Here is an 18,634-nt window from a genome sequence, read left to right as displayed (position 1 = left end):
GAAACCCTCTATACTGGGGCAATTATTATTTTTGGTAACCAGAGTGCCCCCTTTTTGCCTACTTTTAGGGGAGCTGGTTTTTACCTCACATTAAAAACGGCCTTGTGCCTAATTTGCTCAGTGGGGGAGCAAATAAATACCATCTGTTCCGGCAGATACTGCACTTAAGATAATTTGTACCAGTCAATGGAGGGGAAACCCTCTATACTGGGACAATTATTATTTTTGGTAACCAGAGTGACCCCTTTTAGGGGAGCTGGTTTTTACCTCACATTAAAAACGGCCTTGTGCCTAATTTGCTCAGTGGGGGAGCAAATAAATACCATCTGTTCCGGCAGATGCTGCACTTAAGATAATTTGTACCAGTCAATGGAGGGGAAACCCTCTATACTGGGACAATTATTATTTTTGGTAACCAGAGTGCCCCCTTTTTGCCTACTTTTAGGGGAGCTGGTTTTTACCTCACATTAAAAACGGCCTTGTGCCTAATTTGCTCAGTGGGGGAGCAAATAAACACCATCTGTTCCTGCAGATGCTGCAAGCTATGACTAGCTAGGACTAGCTATGACTAGCAAAGACCAGATGTGGGGGCAACCCCACATGCCTGACCATTAACCAGCTCCCATTTCCCACCTCTCGGGAGCTGGTCCCCTTTTTCCGTTCCCCCTCCCTTCACTCCTCACATTAAAAATCGGCCTTGTGCCTAATTTGCTCGGTGGGGGAGCAAATAAACACCATCTGTTCCTGCAGATACTGCTAGCAAAGACCATATGTGGGGGCGACCCCACATATAAGACCTTGGTCAATGTAGGGGCAACCCTTCATACCAATTGTCACCATCCAGCTCCCCTACTCCCTGGGGAGTTGGTCCCCATTTCCCCTTCACTCCTCACTTTAAAAATCGGCCTTGTGCCTAATTTGCTCGGTGGGGAAGCAAATAAATACCATCTGTTCCTGCAGATACTGCAATTAAAGTTATATGTGGGGGCAACCTTACATATCAGACCATTACTCTTGAGCAATCAGTTTTGGTCAATGTAGGGGAAACCCTTCATACCAATTGCCACTATCCAGTTTCCTCTCGGGACAGCTGGTCCCCCTCCCCTCTCTCTCCACATTAAAAAACGGCCTTGTGCCTAATTTGCTCAGTGAGGAAGCAAATAAATAACTAAATAGAAAAAAAGTGTTTTTGATATTAATATCAACACACACACACAATTTATGAGAGCAATAAGATTTCCCTTAGTCTGTCTATGCATCTCTTCGTTTCACATTTTTTTGGAAAATACTGGACCGATCTGGCTGAAATTTTGTATGGACTTTGTTATGATAAAGTGCAACTAAGTTATATTTCATGCAGTCGTTCGATGCACATTTGGAGAGTAATAAGGATTAGTCACCAATATATTATACTTAAGAAATTTGGCATAAATAATGCATTCTAAATCAACATACTATAACTTTTGTCCGTTTTTAACGAGCAAAATGTCTTGTTAATAAATATTCTTCAAATTTATATCGACATTTTTATGTGTTTATTAATAACTAGCAGAACCCATGGAAATTCCACGATAGTTGAAAATTTTAACACACTTTATGAATAAAGTGAATAAAAAAAATAAAACAAATAACGACGACGTTTCTGAATTTTGGAGATGAGGATTAGTTATTCGTATTATTTGGATTTATCGGAATACTGTTTTAATGCGGCACAGTCACGTTGACACACCGGTTCTCGCCAGATCTCCGAAGTTAAACAACGTTGAGCCTGGCCAGTACCAGGTGGGTGACTATGTGCGTTGTATGTACCGCGATGTAAAATACCAGGTTGAGAAGATAGTAGATAAGGGTAGATGGCGCGCTCTTAAGTTACGATGGCGTTACGATAAAAAAATACTCTTGATAGCTCTGACGAAGCATTAAGTATTCAGCTACCGACAAGATTTTAATTACACTAAAAAGTCGTGTAGTAGGTTCAATCTCGACAACAGCGCGCTCGATGGATGGATGGACTACTGTTTTCATCTTGAGTGTGATTTTCACAACGTTTCGGTCGATATTACCTCCGGTCCTCTATCAGGTGTATCTTGTCGAACTCAGGAATGCTTCTGTCGAACTTGGGAATTTAGACGGAATTTCGAGCGCAACCCTTTATTTACTTTACTTGTTCTGTCAGCTATGGTGTCGACCGAAACGGAAAATTAATACTCAAGATGAGAACAGTAGTCCGATAAATCCAAGTAATACAAATAATGACGAATTTAAAACAATTTCTTATACTAAATTGTTTTTAACCTTTTAAAGTTAAAAAAAATTATTTAAAAAAATTTAACACATAACAATCTGATCTTGGTAAAATCCGTCGCCTCTATTGAAAGTTTAAGGCATAACATAAAATAATATTTGATAAAAATTAAAAAAGGAACATATGTCAAATCACTTGCATATTTCTTTTGAATGTTAAAAAGAATAAAAATCATAGTCTCCTCTCAACAGGATTATTTTAAAAATTATAAAATTAAAATAATTGGAAACCGTAAACAAACAGCAATGTGTTTGTTGTTTTGACGATTTTTGAGGAGGAAATGATTTCAATGATTTTTAACTGATAAAGAGCGACTATAAAGTGAGGTAAATTGTTTCTCATTAATTAATGTTTGCGATGATGATCGCTTTTTTTTTTAGATACAGGATGTCGGACAGGTACATTAATATTTAGATAGCCACAATCTCCCCTTCATAAATTCAATATTTCAGATTTGCATTAGATTTGATTTTTGGTAATGCGATATCTATTAAGTAAGGTATGAGGGAAGATGACAGGTTAACTTTTCTGCGCATGTGCTAAAGCTCATTTGTCCATCCTAGCTTCGTTTATTTAACTATTAGCTATCGACTTCTTTAATAGTCTAAAGTTTAAGCCTTAGTGATGTGGGGTACGAATTACCCCTATTTGAGAACTAAGTGGAATCAACCAGTCCTATAAATACCACTGGTTTCAGAGACTAAGCGGAGAGATTCATACCATGTTTAGTGACTCCTGTATTGTTTATGATAAATACATATTATATTAATACACTTTACACTACTTGTGGTTTCTTCCATTTGCGACCCCTAGCACGGGTCTACAACACTTATATTTCAAACATTTTATAAAAAATAAATAAGTCATTGTTCTTATCAAAATTGAAAACAAAAAAGTGGAGTATTATAGACAATGCTGAAGCTTAACAGCATTATGACTTTGTGTTTAATATTTGTAAGGATGGATAAATCCTGTGCAAATTGTCCACTAACAATAAAATACTCTATTAAAGCTCGATGGCTCATTGGACCGTTGCCTCAGCCTCTTTTTTTTTAGCATTTAGCGAAATGAATGTACACTTTTAGTCAAGACGATTATCCGTTGTGACATTTACCTCCAGCTACACGGCTACATATGGAGACATCAATATCCGGTCACCAACCAACGCCGACGATACAGCTGTATTATCTTCGTCAACATAAGGGACACTGACTCCCAGAGCATTAATCTCATTCAGTTGATTAAAACGAAGTTCCTGTGCGTGCTTCTCGTGTTATTTTAGTACCCAATCCCACATTTCAATAAGCCGGTCAGTCATGTTTCAACTATCAATATTTGTATTGCTAAAGGCGCTGATTGAAAAATCGGCGCATCATAATGTTTTCTGCACCCTAGCATCTCGTTTTAAGGCTTCGTCTATCTACCAGTCTGTTACTGTTTACATTGAAATAGCATACTCATCGGAAAGCGTGCATATTGAATGATGCTTCTTAATATTAGTCATTATCTTATAGTGTATATGAGTTTTTATTTGAAATTTATTCTAAGCTATTAACTAATATAGCAGGCCGGCCGGCGTCGCCCAATCGTAAAATACGCATAAATATTATATTTTAATTAATACTAAAACTGAGATATGTGGATGCGAGTATTTTTTTTTTTAACCGTTCACTTTTTGGAAGTAAAAAAAAAAAAAAAAATACTGGAGCTAAGATCGAAACCAAAATATAAAGACAGTGAGCCAAGTACGATAATTATTAGACCAGCGTGACACCATCTTTGAAAGGTATTTTCAAGCTACTTATTCTTAACATAAGTAATCTGTAATGTGAACTATTCACGCATGCGCATTCGTGAAACAGTTAGACAACAGAAAAACTCCGATGACTCTCACGTGCCAATTTTTTTTAAATTTTGACCCATTAGAAGCTCTTTTTTCCGGATAAAAACTAATTAAAAAGTTTTCCACATATCTGAATATCCTATATAACAAGTTTCAAGTCTGTAGAAAAAATCCGTCTAGTATATAGGTTGAGAAGTGTCCTCACATATGTTCTTACATTTATAGATACATAGATATACAGATAAAAAAATATATATATATATATATATATATATATATATATATATATACAAACACACACAGTGTAACCCGGATATAAGAGACTTCTTATCCGGTCCCTACAACAATCTTATATTTGGGTTACACCTATATACTGGTTTCTTATATCCGGTTTACACTGTACGTTAACACAGGTTCTAATTTGGAACCAGAAACATCTCTCTTATATCCGTTTTCTTATAATAGGGTCTCTTTTATCCGGGTTACACACACATACTCTCTCTCTCTCTCTCTATCTATCTATCTATCTATCTATATATATATATATATATATATATATATATATATATCGCATTTTTTATTTGCAATTTATTCACATGTAATTTCTGATAACACTGTACATTGCCAACCAACTCTAAAATCACAACGAACATTTAACTGGAATACCTTTAGAAAAATTCCATTTTTGAAGTAAGTGTTTAACTACCTAATAGATTGAATAATACAACTTAATATACAGGGTGTTTCAAAAGTCTTGGGAACATAACGATTTTAAATATGGTGTAATGTTCCCAAGACTTTTGAAACACCCTGTATAATGGTGGAAACAATTTTTTGTCACATTGGAGTTACCACTTATCAAAGCTCGACAACCACTCGAGGATAAGAGTTAATGAGTGCACGGTAGTCACCGACAAAACAGCGTATTAATAGTATTAATAACACATGGTAGAAATGGATTATTTAAGGGCGTGGCTACACAAGAAGTTTTTTTTACATTGAACTTGAGGACGACCATATTGTAGTAAGCTGGAAAGAAGGCCAGCGGAATAGAATTTCACAGACGGGCAGTTCTAGGAAATAAACTTTGTTCATGGAATTTGCGAGAGTGGGGAAGGCTGTTGATGGTCGTTGTAGCTAAACACGTTTTTTTGTGAAAGTTTAGCAAGGGTAAACCATGGATTGAAGCTCAAACGAGCACTTGCCACGGAAATAACGATGCAATTTCACTTTTGTTGATGAAATACATGCGTGTGTATATGTATAATCACAAACATACACACACACGCACAAACATATATATTTTTTATACAATAATTTACATATAATGTGTTATTACTAGTAGGCTGTCCAGCGTTGCCTGTTCGTAAAATACGGTCAAAATGATATTATAATATATATATATATACATATATATATATATATATATATATATATATATATATATATATATATATATATATATATATATATATGATTTTTAAAGTTTTAATATTGAAACAGGGTTATTCATACCATATTTTTCGTTCGTTTTGTTTTCCATCGCGTTAATTTTTTTGTTTTTCCGATTTTTTAAAAAGAAGTTTCAACATCGTTCGCGTATTTTTTTATTTTGCATCTTTTTTTATTTTTTGCTCGTTGTTTGTTTTTTTTTTGTTATAATATTTAAACGGGGTTATTACTTTCGCTTATTATTTATTTTCCATTTTGTTTTTACTTACCCCCCCACACACACCGCACCACACCCGACGCCAGGTACCGCCGCTAGTATTTAAATAAATGAAAGATTAAGTTGACAAACTCTTATGTAGATTCATTTTACAAGCTATCAGTTCATCCTCTAAAATACAAAAGGCGTTTTAACAGTAATTCCTCCTATTTTTTTCATTGTTATGATGACTGAACTTATGAATTCATGACATGAGAGTTTCCTCTCTCTGCTATAGATATTTACGATGCAAAACTCATTAAACCGATCAATATTCACCGGCGCCTGTTGAATGTGTACGAAGCCGACGCAGTTTATGTCAGTATAGTTTAGAGATGGGTTCGTCGATTTCAGAGTAGCAACAGAGACGTGAGTGACAGGGCGCGCTCTAGACTTCTACAACAGATGCTGGAAAAAGTACATTTCGAATGATAGTTACCATTTAGAAAAATTAATTCTGGAGCATAAGAGGTGGCTCGTTTTAATGGCACTAATTCCGTTCTCGTAGCTCTTCAACGTTTTTGTTTTTCAGTTAAAAATAGGAGGTCTTACTTTTGGAACGACTCCCGTATATAAATAACCGAATTTTAGAATAAGTAAACATGTGCCCCTATTTCTATATGGTCATGCGCGTTTACATTTGAAAATAAAAGCTTTGGGCCAACATTTATAATGTTAGAACGAAAATAAAGTTGATTAAATATACAATATTCTGCTTACATTATAACATTATTATAACATGATATTCTTCAATCTTCACAGGAGATTGATAAAGGTGCTTTGATAATGGTGGTCACGATGTAGAAAAAATTCTGGAGTCTTTCGGTTTAATAATACCGCTCGCGTTCTCGTAGCTTTTCAGCGTTTTAGATTTTCAGTTAAAAAAAATAGGAGGCCTTACATTTTGAATGACCTTCGTATATAAAAAACTGTACTTCAGAATAAGTAGAAAAATGCGTGTTTAAATTTTATAATAAAATCTTTATGGCAACATTTTTTGGTCAAGATCAAAGTGTAGTATCTGTTCTTCAGATGCTGCACTTCATTTTCTTGTTCTCTTTCGGTGGAGGAGAAATCCTTCACGACTGAGACAATTTTTATTTTTGTACCTTTTCTCCACATTAAAAAAACGACCCTGGTGTCTAACTCTGTCCCGTGGTGAGGCATAGTAAATAGGTATAATGTTAGAACAAAAATAAAGTTGATTAAATAGACAATATTCTGCTTACATTATAACATTATTATAACATGATAATCTTCACACTCTGTACTACGCCTCACTTTTCACTGAACTTTTACAAAATTTGTATGTGTACAATGTATAAAGTGGTTTTCATATTTTTCACCTGCGTAAAAATCCGGCGGTTGTTTAAAGAAATCATTTAAAGGCAGTTAGAGCCGTAGAATCAAACAGACCAACCCTACCCGACAATATAGAATTCAAGTGAATATTTTCCTGTTGTCCGGTTCGTCGCCAACTTTTTAAAAGCGGAGTAAAAAATTAAATAAGAAGCATTAATTTAATTTTTTTTTATGAAAAATTAATTTGGATCTCTCCCCCTCGTTAACAAACTTCTCTCGCCAATAAAACCTTTTATAAACCCCCAGCAGTTCTCCTTATGTTTGTATACATAAGTTTTCCTTGTTTTGAGGCATCAAAGAATGTTGATAAACGTGCTTTGAGAATGGTGATTACTATGTAGAAGAATTAATTTTGGAGCACAAACGGTCACTCGTTTTAATGGTACCATTCCCGTTCTCGTAGTTCTTCAACTTTTTTATTTTTTTGTTAAAAATAGGAGGCCTTACTTTTGAAACGACTCTGGTATATAAATAATCGAATCTTAGAACAAATAGACAAATATGTGTTTACATTTTATAACAAGAGCTTTATACCAACATGTATAATTTTAGAACAAATATAAAGTTGATTAAATAGATAATACACCGTTTACATTATAACATGATTATAATGTGACATTCTTCCCAATCTGTATCACGCTTCAATTTTCTCTGAACTTTGTACATTATCTGTATGTGTAGAATATATAACGAGGTTTTCATACCTTTCTCATATGTAAATATCTAGGAGTTATTTAAAGTAAACACCACATTTTAGCGGTTTTAATTATGAATGAAATCCTTTATAGTAAGTAGGAGATTAAAAGTAACTTTTGAATTAGCCGAGGGCAAAACAATATGAAATATATCTTCAATTAAGGAACATTTCAACAAAGGGATTTAATAACGTCATAAAATCATTCTTGATCAAGTTATTGCCTTTGTGGAACTTTAACTCATGCGTCCTTGAGGCTTTCTGTTTCAGAGTTTTAAAACGTTATTAAAGTGAACGGTGAACGTTTTTACCGTTTTATATATTTGTATTTTCTTTATGTTTCGTTTTCATTTCCTTGTTTATTTATCTGTATATCGTTTCAATGAAAATGGAATTATTTCTCGTCTCTTTCCTCGTTAAAGAACTTCTCTCCTCAATAAAAGCTTTGAAACCGCTAACAACACTCCATTATTCCGTGTATGAGTTTTCGACGTCTTTACTTAACAGAAGATCGCAACCACTAGGGAATCAAAGATTACATTCGCAGGAAAAGCGACAATAAAAGAATGAAAGACCAGCGACCGTGCACGTATGTAAAAAAAGACTTTTAATAATTGATTTATTTCTCGATCGCACACCGCCAAGAACACACGAAAATGCGTTTGCGTGAAAAAACTACGTGTTTTCATTCATTAAAAGTTGTTCACAGTTTGATCGTATATAAAATGTTACATAAGGTTTTACATTATTAAAACTAACAAATTAAAAGATAACTGCACTAACGATTTTTTTTTCGAATAAGGGAAACCTCGGTCGTCAAAGACACTTTCATTTTATTTTTATATTTTATACGCCTTAACATTTTCTTTTACTATTTTAGTAATTTTATAATTGTTTATTTAGTAATTGTTACCTTAAATTATATCTGATATGCCCAGCGAAAGGGATATATTTGTTTGAAGGATCGAGCTATGTAATTGTGTGTCACCTTAATGAACGATTTTTCTTGGTTGTAGCCCTTAATATCCTTAAGATTAAGGCATTCGGCGTACGTTTCAATTTCTCTCCAAGGATTATTCATCGATGCGTATTTTTTTTTTGTGGAAATCACTTCAGACAATACATGAAGCCAGTTGATATAAGAAATTAAAAATATACTTCATGGTCAAAACCTTGCCAACAATAAGCGTTAGATAGAATAGATTTCGACCCAGAAACTAGCAATTCTTCTTTCTTTGTCAGAAACATCATTCTTAGAAAACAAGCGAAGTGAGAATTATGCGGTTTACACTTAATATTAGCCCATGATCATCTCCTTATCAAGATGACCTCTGTACAGATGTCAGCAAGATGATCCAACCAGAACATGTGAAAGAGATTTCAGAAATCTTTAAGAAAGAACAGTGTTCTTCTTAGCCTGTAAATTATGCCACGAAGAGACGAGAAACGATGCGATACACCATGTAACGTATATTCCTAGCTATATTTGGGAAGAAGATTTTCTAATTATCGCGACATGACTCTTATCGTAGATACTTAGCATATCCTCCTTTCTGAATACAATTGATGATCCAGAGCGAAACTTGAAGATTTTTCAGGGCTGCTCGGAACAGAGCCTAGAGGATTGCTAGGCCCTATACCAATGAGTACTAGATAGAGTTCGAGTTAGAAATCTAGACAGCCGCCAACATAGGCAACATGATGTACGATCGTATCAAAGACGATACTTGTAGCAGTCTGGGTCAAGATAACTTTCTTCTAATAGTCCAGTACGTGATCACAAATAGGGCGCAGAAGCTGGAGAAATGAATGGAACACTACTTTTACGTTTATTTCAAACAGAACACTGTATCTCACCCAATTCTACTGATCATGGAGAAGTTGGAGGCAAAGCTAGTCGTAGGGATACTATAGTAGCTTTACAGGTTGGCTTCAGGCAAGGCTATAGCTAGCGACGGAATTCTTCTTTTTTTTTACACAGTGATCACCACTTATCAAGGCCCGGAAGACACTCAGGGATAAGGGTTATTGCAAGTACATTACGTTAGTGTGGAGATTTCATGAAGTGTTTACTTAAGGGGGCGGTTCATTAGGAATTTGTTAACATTGGACTTGAAGACATCCAAGTTGTAGTCCGGTGGGAAGCAGGCAGACGGAACAGAGTTCCACAGGCGTGCAGTTCTAAGAAAGAAGCTTTGTTCATAGAATCCGCGTTTTGATCTAGGCACATATATAGAGTGGGGGAAATTTTTCACAGTGGATTCAGCTAGACAGGTGTTTTTCGTGAAAGATTGGTGAGGGGGGACCAGAGATTGGGGTTTAGACGAGCACCTGCCATGGAAATAACGATAAAACAAGGATAGGCTCGCAACGTCTCTTCTGTGGGAGAGAGGTTGCATGGTAGAGAAAAGGGCATCCTCCATTAAGCCACGGAGTCTATTTTGTACTCTGTCAAGGCAGGATAGGCTGTTTTTAGCAGCTCCTGCCCAGATATGGCAACAGTATTCCATCCTAGGACGTACTTGGCTTTTATATAGATAGAGAATTGCATCAGTAGTGAGATATCTTCTGGAGCGGTAGAAGGATCCCGCCATCTTTCCAGCGACCTTGGCAACAGACTTGATGTACGTGTTCCATTTCAGATCAGGAGTAAAGGTCAAACCCAGAAGCTTGTCAAAACACGGGACCTCACCCAGACGAGAGCCATCCATCACAATTGATGCCAGATGGGGATCAGAGCGTTGATGATGTAAGGATATGAGTTTGGTTTTGGATGCATTAAAGGTAACCAGCCACATCTTCCCCCACTGAACCACGCTGTATACCCGATCACGCAGTGCACAAATAATCTTCTATTTTACGCGTCTGTGTTAACAAGAAAGAGTTAAAGTTCATGGCAATAGCGAAGAATAAAAGTGAGAAAAGCGATTGTTGCTATTATAAAATGTCCATCCGTCAGCATTGTATGAAAAGTTTTTACTCAAGTAATCCTGATCAGTCTAACCTGAACCACACTTTGTGTTCCAAGTGACCAGATCAACAGAACATGATATTCAGAAGAGGCGGCGCACTTCTCATTTATAGATTTAACCTAGGCGTTTGGTCTTATCATGAGAGTCGTTCCAAGAAGTCAAATACACAGCATTTCCGATCATGAATTTGCTCATAATCTATTGTTGAAACTGCACTATGTTATGAAACGCAACTGTTGCTTTTGGTTGTTTAATTTCAAGACATTTGCAACAAAAATCGTCTAGATGCAAAAGATGTCAATAATTCCCCTTAATCTTCATCGATTCTTAAAACTAAGCAAACCTTTTACGATCAAAGTTTTTTTTTCTATAATTGTCCGTCGTAGGGATGCTTCCTAGTTGACTATAAAATGGTCGTTTTCGAGTCTAATGTAAACAAGTTCTTGTTGAGCCGCTCTCTGAAATAATCACCATTACCGATCATCACAGTGTTGTCTCACACTTTACACGACACTCATCGACCTTTATCCCCAAGTGACCCTTTTGATCTTGATAAGTGGTGACCCCCTAGTAAATAGAAAAGAATAATAACTGATCGACAGCGATTATGAGAGTATACCTAATTGGGTTGAGCAATTGTTTATTGAGAACCCTGCAAACAACTCAATTTGAACGTACATACAAATAGCTAAAACATACATCCAAACAAGTACTCGAAAAGGAAATAAAATACTCTACAACATGCAAATGGAGACAGAAAATCCTATTAAAGATGAAAAATAAAAACTCATTTACGACCAAGCATTATAATAGAAAACCCAGACCAGACATTACGCCGGCACAATTAACGATGAGATAGAAACGATTCCATCAAAAGGAGGCAAACGTAATAAATGTCTAATTTGATGCCGTTTAGTTGCCAGAAAGTGCCAAAAATATACACCATCTAAAGGAAACAAATAAAACAATAGACATTCTAATGAAGACGTGAGTAAAATTCTACAATTAACATGGAGCATAAATACACAAATAAAAGAAGATTTACAGGTTCGTCTGACAACGTGTTATTATTTGTGATAAAACACGATTAAATAATGCCAGGAAAACTTTAAAAGGCGTCTTCAATAAGTTTCCAGAATTTTTGTACAGGCATTTACAATTGTTGCAGACTTATTAAAATGAAGTATGTTATTTCTATACATCGTATGAGATGACTGACCAATTTTTATGATTTCAGGTTCAAATGAACAGCTGCAGCAGGAATTGGAATACACCGTACTAAAGCTGGTGTATTTCAAAAATGAAATCTGGATGTGAGGACGACAGAATTGTGATCAAGAACTGTGTATATGAAATCCCATGTAAATGTGGGAAACTATTCAAAGGTGAGACATGTCGTTCACTAAAAGTACGGCTAGAAGAACATCGAAAAGCTGTAGTAAGTTGAAAGACTGAAAAATCAGGTACGGCTGACCATATGTGGAAAGAAAAGGGAAACCTCTACTATTATGGGACAAAGTAAAACTTATAGACAGAGAAGGTGGAGAGTAATTGTGAGAAAATTAATTGTGAAAAAGTGATATTCTCCTGAAGGTTGAAGGTTCAATTCTCAGTGTGAGTGACCAAAAAATATAATTGCGAATTACATAGGACCTTTATCTAGTCATGGCTTACGGAACAAGACCCCGTGAAATAAATAAAGGGTCCACCTTCCCGAGTTCGTCAGAAACATCCCCTCAACACTGAAGATGAGTAGTCGGATGAATCCAGAATAATACGAATATACTAGCAGAGTAAGAGGTTAAGAAAGAGAAGAGAGCTAGAGAGAGTGATAGACGGACTAAGAGAGTTGGAGGATGGATAAAATGCAGTATCTAAAAACGCGTGCAATCTTCCAACAGGAAAACATTTGGATTAAAGTATAATTGAAGACTTTGGTCGCTTCTTTGGAAAATTATGTGTCGCATTTGTTGAACTGTTGTTGAACGTAGATATATATTTGTTTATTATACGCTTTAAAGTGTACACACACACATATACGCAACGAACATTACATAGACGACTATAATATATATATATATATATATATATATATATATATAACATGCACGTGGTTTGGTGTCCTCGTTTATGCGTTTGTTTTATTTATATTCGCAATACACCCTATTTACAGAACACGGCAATATAACAGCAGAGGATACAACATGCACAGAGGATTTTTTCCAATATGATTTGTTATTGCAATAATAGTCAGGGATATGTTTGCATAGACTCTTGCCTTTTAAGTGCCTCACAGAAAATAATCGAAAGAGCCATTGCTCTGGATAATGTTAAAGGCCAAAATGTGTCTGCCCGACGTGAGATAAGTCAATTTGTAGTTTAGTAATTTGGTGACGGATCGATAACGTATCTCTCATGTTTACCATCCCAAACCATATTTAAACCAAATGGTTTACATAAATAAGACAGTTAAATACAATTAAACACAATTGAAAGTAAGAATCTCGGTCCTGGATATGACCTTAAACTATATCCGATGTTGAGGCCCCAGCTTGCGGGCTTTGGGGAATGTAGAGCCACCCCTTAATTACCATTGCTCCCAGGTCTACTCTGACTCGGAGTGGTAGTACCTGTTAGGGTCCCAAATATGGGTTAAATAGAAACCGACTTGAAAACAACAAATATATTCTATTAAAAAAAAATTTCTTCAAAATCTTTGGATTCGGCATTAAATAACCCGAAAAGGGTTGATATGTCGTAAAACAAAAACAACCAACCAACCAACCAAACTACGATGTTTATATTGATACTGTTGTGACCAGGAAAGACTCTGACAATTGCTATGACTTTATATAATACCGACTGTAATCATCATAGGTAAATGTTAAAATATCAAGAAGAGAGGAACGAAAAAAAAAAGAGTTGTAAGTTTTTTTCCTTTCATTTTTATTTCAATTAGTTTGTTTTCATTCATTTTTATTCTGTTAGTGTGCTAAGAAACTTCGTTCGAACCCATTCTGTTTAAGGCAACTCGCTTTTTAACTATTCCACGTTGAATTTACTAAAAATAAAAAAAAAATATAAAATATCTTTTTTCCTATAATTCGACCGATAACTGTTAGTTTTCTCTTATCCCCACCTTTATTTAAATTGAATTACTTATTATACTAATATTTTCCAAAGAGTCGCATACAGATATCTGGTTATATTCTGGTAATGTCTCAGAGATTCAAATATATGAGAAATATTATGAGAAAAGGAGATGATAAGAATATGATTAGGTTTCCACTAATTCTGTAGTAGTCAGAAAAAATTACTAATTTTCTTATAGCTTGCAAGATTTAGTTTGGAAAAGATATTCGTATTTATAAGATAGTAAATGAGAGGTGTAGTACTAAGCGTCAATATGGCGGACTATGAGATGTGTCACACACACACACACGGAGTGATTATCCTCGGTATATTTATACCTTCGCAAGAGTTCATATATCGTGTATGAGTTCATATATTGTGTATGAGTCCATATATTATGCATGGGTGTTTCCGCTTCGAGTTAGTGGTTCGGTGAATTTTCTCTTTCTGCCCGACCGTCGCTGTTATGCTGTTTGTTTTAGTTGATCAATATCGGACGTCTAAAAATGGCGTCGATCGGGTCTTATGTGTTGCTAGTGTCGTCTAAGTGATATTTTTCTAACGCGCATTGCTGGTGTTTATGAGTATGTCACAGACCTTGATTAATATACGCTACATCACTAACTCTTTACAGTTAGCTTGAAAGTCTGTCTTTATTTAATAATAAAACTATTAAATTTCCGTTGTGTAATTCAGTTAATTTTGCATATCCATGCTTATATAAAAAAACTGAAATATAAGAAATTGGCGTAGTTGAATAAATTTCGTATTTATCAATCCTACTTGCGGCCTGGGTTAATATTGTTTGTTGGCTTTTCCTTAAAACTTCCCCTTTTTTGTTTGCGTTTCAAATAAACATTATTTTGGTGCTTTCTTGTTTGCAACGCTTTTATTTTCTGCTTAATTTTTAATTATTCTTGTCGTAGCTACGTTATTTCTTGAGGTCGTTTCGAATTATGCGCATTATTATTTTCAACGTTATCTTTTACAATCTCCATTGATTTGAGTATGTACTTCATTCGATAAGTCTTTTATAGTTTTTCGTATACAACTTGATTTTGTTGCAGGTTTTCGTTTCTTAAACTTTCTTCATCTAAATTATTTTCTGGAAAAAAATCCAAATCTTAAAACTTTTCATCCAGTCCGTGCCAAATAAATTCTCGGACATTTTTTTTAATTATACAGTCCAAATTCATTAGTAAAAAAAAAAATCCAATAAAATTATTTCTATTGTAACTAACCGTGTGAGTTGATTTTTGTGGTTTCTGCAAAGTTGGTTTGTTAAGATTCTTTCACTTATGCAAATATATAATTGAAAGATTAGACCCAGTGTCTGGTTATAATCTCACTGTTTTGTTAAATATTTTTACTATTGCATACTTGCGTAATTTTTTGTCTGACCTTTCGCTGGATTTTATATGTCTAATTCTTTTTTTTTTACTTAGCCTTTGATTTTACAATACAAGCCTTTATGACCACAATTGACGCAATTGTCGGACAATTTCGTCTGTATCTGCCGAACAAAACTATAATGTTCTGCATTTACTACAGGTAAAAAAAGAAAGATTACATTTAGTTCTACTTCAGTATTGAGCACTTTTTTTATTCCTTTTTTTGGACACCCTACATTAGATCTTACTTTGGATTATATATATATATATATATATATATATATATATATATATATATATATATATAACACGCCTGTTTTTATATATATCCGTCTCAAGGTCACTGCTAAGCTCTTTGTGACGCGTGTTCGGTTGACCTTATATAGAAACCCAATCTGACGCCGTCGTTTCTGGGCGAAGATCACATTCGTCGCTTCTATCGTGACAGACACTTGTTCGATCCGATTTTGCGGCCATGGCCTTTACAAATAATTACAAATCGAGAATAGATTATGGTCATCTCTTGCATTTCCTTTATCACCTACGCAGTCACTATCTTTCTTTAGTACACACTCTCTCTCTTTCTTTCTCTTTTCAACCACTTCCTCCTGTCGTAGTGATGATCTATGAATGAGATCTTACTCAGATATCCAGTGACAGAAGGAATTGAGAAACGGATAAAGAACCGTTATTCACAGTGAAATAACGGCTTATCACTTGTTTAAACTTATTAGTCATTCATATCACCAACAGCGGTTGGTGTTCGACTCCCGTTAGTGTCTGTTTTTCGATAGACATATCAGTTAATCGTGGAGCACTATAACACTTGTAAAGAATTGTTATATACGATTAATTGAACATAAAATGCATTTCTCAGAATTGTTTGATCTTTTCTCTGCTTCCTTTGTCTTTGTTCGTTGGAATCGTTGGTATAGTGGTCTTCATCTATTCGCGCTTCAAATACCCCTATATATATAACTACTTCATTTACTCACATAAAATTAATATACGAAAGTATAAATTTATGCGTAAACTTTAAGTATTTACTTCAACAGTGCTCAATAGGTAGGCAGAGCTAGTTAGTAAGTTATAAATATATATGTCGTTTAAGCTACACTGAATATTCCGCGTTTCATCCATTCTAGGATTCTTCAGGCTTAAGTGTAGCTTAAACTCCATATATATTTATAACTTACTATATATATATATATATATATATATATATATATATATATATATATATATATATATATATATATATAAAGTAAAATTAAAAGCCAAGAACAATGCGAGATTTTTTTTTTATATAGAGTAAAATTAAATGAAAACAAAAGAAATAAATTTCTTTTTTTGTTGTTTGTTTTTTCTTTTTACACAAATTTTAACTCTAAACAACAGTAAATTTTTTTTTCTGTTGTATTCAATGGTGTTATAAATCTCAATGTATTTCAGACCTATTAGTCCTTTTTCAAGAGAAGACAGCGGAAGAGTGTTCAAAATTGGAAAAGCAGCTATAGAGTTTGCCACGTGATACCGTGAAATATAGAACAAAAAATGACGTTAGGAGAACGTTAAAATAAATCAGTTGGTGTTTAAAATACTTGTTGCGTCTGTGAATCAAGGGAGATGACTATTCAATCAAGGGTTGAAGGGAAGCAACTCTGTGAGATTTTAATAATCTTTTAATTATTTTAAAACAATAAATTTTTTTTCTTTCTTTTTATTATTTTAATTAAAGTTTTTCTTATGTTTTAAACTTATATTATAAAAGCGGAGCTCAATTCCAGTCTATTGTTTAGTGTGGGAGTATTTTTTGAAATAATTAAAGATTCGAGAATACGAAGTTGACCTACGTTTCAAGAAACGTAGGTCAACTTCGTATTCTCGAATCTTTAATTATTTAATTATTTCAAAAAATACTCCCACACTAAACAATAGACTGGAATTGAGCTCCGCTTTTATAATATAAGTTTAAAACATAAGAAAAACAATAATTAAAATAATAAAAAGAAAGAAAAAAAAATTATTGTTTTAAAATAATTAAAAGATTAATAAAATCTCACAGAGTTGCTCCCCTTCAACCCTTGATTGCATAGTCATCTCCCTTGATTCACAGACGCAACAAGTATTTTAAACACCAACTGATTTATTTTAACGTTCTCCTAACGTCTTTTTTTGTTCTATATTTCACGGTATCACGTGAAAAACTCTATAGCTGCTTTTCCAATTTTGAACACTCTTCCGCTGTCTTCTCTTGAAAAAGGACTAATAGGTCTGAAATATATTGAGATTTATAACACCATTTAATACAACAGAAAAATTTTTTTTACTGTTGTTTAGAGTTAAAATTTGTGTGAAAAAGAAAAAATAAACAACAAAAAAAGAAATTTATTTCTTTTGTTTTCATTTAATTTTACTCTATATATATATAAAAAAATCTCGCATTGTTCTTGGCTTTTAATTTTACCTTATAATTTTCTTCAACAATGCTTCAAGCAAACTACAATCTACTTATATATATATATATATATATATATATATAGTGCGTTATAAGAAAAGAGTTAGCACAATTCTACAATTCTATAAGAGGAGACTTATCTGGACAATATATCAACAATATAAATCTCAACAAGTATCATTGGAACTTATATAGGAGAAGAATAGGAATGGGAAATGAAGTAAAAAAAACAACAACTATATATTGGTATCCCTCAACTAATAATTTGTATTTCCTTAGAGAATAAATGAACCAATCTATATTTACCAATATATAGTTTTGTGACTTCATTTCCCATTTCTATTGTTCTACTATATATATATATATATATATATATATATATATATATATATATATATATATATATATATTTCCAATTAGCCCAATCGTTTTTCTCCAGTAGCTTTCTATTCCAGTAGCTTTTTGTTGTAGAAATTTTTGATGAATGTTTTACTCCGACCTGTAACGTTACTCTTTTCAAAACTAAGGTAAATAGGAATCTCTTAGTCTTTTTGATTGTCATTCTTCGTTCTTTTTATATATCCAGTGGCTTCATGCGTGCATAGAGCGATTTCCATAAAAATACACGCTAAGTTCAAATCCAATTGTAATAAATGATTCATGGGAACTCATCGCTCAGAACTAATTCCAGCATTTAAAACTCATTAGTAAGGTTAATGAACAGGAAAGATTGAGCACATTTATAGGTCATTCGGCTATCTTACGTACA

Source organism: Euprymna scolopes, chromosome 33 (genome assembly GCF_053919585.1).
Source record: "Euprymna scolopes isolate OS-2025 chromosome 33, ASM5391958v1, whole genome shotgun sequence".
Taxonomy (NCBI): domain Eukaryota; kingdom Metazoa; phylum Mollusca; class Cephalopoda; order Sepiida; family Sepiolidae; genus Euprymna; species Euprymna scolopes.
Note: the sequence above shows the minus strand (reverse complement) of the source record.